This window comes from Teleopsis dalmanni, chromosome 1, assembly GCF_002237135.1.
Source record: "Teleopsis dalmanni isolate 2A chromosome 1, ASM223713v2, whole genome shotgun sequence".
NCBI classification, from domain to species: domain Eukaryota; kingdom Metazoa; phylum Arthropoda; class Insecta; order Diptera; family Diopsidae; genus Teleopsis; species Teleopsis dalmanni.
In genome coordinates this window covers 232,663,538-232,666,736 of record NC_051846.1, presented here as the reverse complement: position 1 = coordinate 232,666,736, position 3,199 = coordinate 232,663,538, and positions in this window count along the sequence as shown.

Below are 3,199 nucleotides of genomic sequence, written 5' to 3'. Positions count from 1 at the left end.
ATACAATACATAAATCATGGGTGGCTGGCAGAAAAAGCCATTAGCAGCAAAAAAAAACGTGGACGTTGATGAATTAAACTTCAAGATAAAGCAGACATTGCCAGGCGACTTAATATCATACAAATCGATCGATACAGTTTGTGATACCAACGAAGTTGTAAACTATCCAGCAGAATTTTTAAACTCACTGGATTTGCCAGGCATCCCACCACACATTTTACGACTGAAAGTTGGATCACCGATTATTTTACTTCGGAATTTGAACCCACCACGGCTATGCAATAGTACGCGATTGGTAATTAAAAAATTGATGAAAAACATTATCGAAGCCACCATTTTGAATCGCAAGGTCCGAAACGAAAAACTTTTATTGCCACGAATTCCAATGATTCTCACAGACAAGCCAATTTAATTCAAACACGTTCAATTTCCTATTAGATTGGCATTTGCAAAGACCATCAATAAGTCACAAGGCCAAACGATGTCTGTTTGCGGTCTTATATATAAAATTTCCATGTCACAATGTTAGTTACCGTACTCCTCCGAAACAGCTTTACCGATTTTTACCAAATTTTATAGGCGTATTCAGTAGGTCTGAGAATCGGCTACTATCTATTTTTCATACCGCTAAAGTGATTAGGGAGTCCCAACCCAGCAAAAATATCCTTATTACTTTAACAAAAAATTTTTTTATTTTTGACATAAATGTTGTTTATATTTTTGAAAAACAAAAATTTTTTTCTTAATATTTTATGTAACTACGCCAACAAGTACATCGAGCATTACATACACTTCGTTCTTCGTCTTCGCCTGGCATGGCAGATGGAAAATGTACTAAAATTAAATCAAAAGATTTCACTAATGATACTATAACAAATACCGACGGATATCCAATATATCGTCGAAGAAATCCCGATAATAGGGGACAATGGCGGGTGGTGCCGTATTCGCCTCTGCTAAGCAAAACATACAATGCTCATATAAATGTTGAGTTTTGCAGTTCTGTGAAGAACATCAAATATATAAGTATGTCCATAAAGCCAGTGATATGGCTGTGTTTAGAGTAAAAAATACTAATATAAATGCTCCTCCAATGAACAAAAACGGTGAAATTACGCTCTACCAAATTGGTCGGTACATCAGCTCCAATGAAGCTGCTTGACGTATCTTCGGTTTTCTAATTCATGAACGGGATCCAGCAGCTGTTCAGGTAGCCGTCCATCTTGAAAACGGTCAGCGTATATTTTTCACGAACGAGACAGTGATTGATCGTGGTACAAATCCACCTAAATCTACACTCACTGCATTTTTTTAATTGTGTAATAGTACGGATGATTTTGGTGCCTTTGCAAGAACATTACTCTATTCACAAATACCACGCTATTTCACATGGGCTCAAAAAAAAATGGATGCCCCGCAAGCAAGTTTCACCAGTTGATGCATGTCTCAATTTATTTAAATCGAACGCTTATTTACAGTTAATCCAAGACACACTGAGTGCTTTTATCTTCGACTGTTGTTGGTTAATGTTACTGGCCAATTATCATTATTATTATTTACAGTCAATCCAAGACAATTTAAATTTGAAGATACAACAGTTGTTGCCAGGGAACTTGGTATCATACAAATCTATTGATTTTAAATTAATAATTTAATAAATAAACTATAATAACTTAAAAATAATATTGTTTGGCGTTTGTTATTTTTATTTTCCTTTTCGTTCATAGCACTCCATGCCAATTTCATGCATATACCACATACTTACGCACTTATAATAAGTAAGTTACTTTTTGTCTACACTAGAATTTAGCTAGAAACTAGAAATAATTTATAAGGCAAAACAACGTTTGTCGGGTTATCTAGTATATATATAAATATATAAATATATATATATATATATATGTATTTTCACTGACGTATGGATGATTAAATAGATTATGTAGAGCAGAGTTGTAATAAAACACTCGAGTCATTAAAACCAGCTAAAATGATTTATGAAATGAACAATGTACAATTTTACTATGAAAGCATGTTAATGCTTGTTATGTAAATGTAATAATAATGTTATATTACGCTAAAGAAATGTTTTAATTATAAGCATATGAATATTTTAATTATATTTATTCAATATGAGAAAGTACAAAATTCTTAACTATTTACTTACCGCGACAAGGAAAATTTTTTTATAAGAACTCATCAAGTGCAAGCCAGCCGCCACCTACACGAACCATAACTGTGCTACGCAATATTCGCAATATTCGTAATTTTTGAGAGTCGAGTCGCCAAACTGTTTTATACAAAAATAATATTGTTTTAAATAGAAGATGGAGTATTAAGCTTTAAGATCCGATAATTAGTATTTTACGAACCCTATATTTCCCTTTGCCAACTTGAAATACGCGAAATTTTTGTCGACATGTGCAAAGGATAACAAGGCGTTTAACTTCATCATGTATTTTATCTGAATCAGTTGCTGGTTTGCGTTCTTGCCAATCGGGTCTCCACCATTACGATCAAAAAGATCTGCCACTGCACCCATTTCCATTCGAGAAGTGTCAAATTCTTTAAAAAATAAATAATAGGTATTCTACATTATTTAGTTATTCTACATTATATAAATACTCGTACTTATTTTTCCATATATGAATTCGGCACGTGGTATTAAACCATTATTATCCTTATTCATTTTTCTAAACAAATCAGTCAAATGTGATTTTTTGTGATTCATATATGTATGTACATACCATATGTATATATGAATATTTCAGGAAAAATATTTTAGAAAATATTTTAGGAAAAATATACAAAAACAAAGCCATGCATCATTTTCAGAAATATTGCCTCACATACTCTTTCATAGAAAATCATTTAGAGTAGAATAAATAAAATGAAGAATATAAGAACAATTTAGTATTGATTATTTTTTTGTTACTAGCAAAAATTTGTTAAATTTGTAGTAACTATTTCTTTTGTTGGCGTGCATAAACAAATTTAAGGAAAATATTGCACACGCATCTTTTATGTTATGCATTTATTTTAATTAAATTTCACTGCAATGCGAACAACAATTAGAAATTTGTTTAGTTAAATTTTTTTGTCACTCTGCTTGCGGGACTTTGTTTACATTGTGACCGAAAAGTTTCCGGAAAATTTTAAATAAAACGCAAAATTCTTAATCTTCATCAATATTTATTTTATC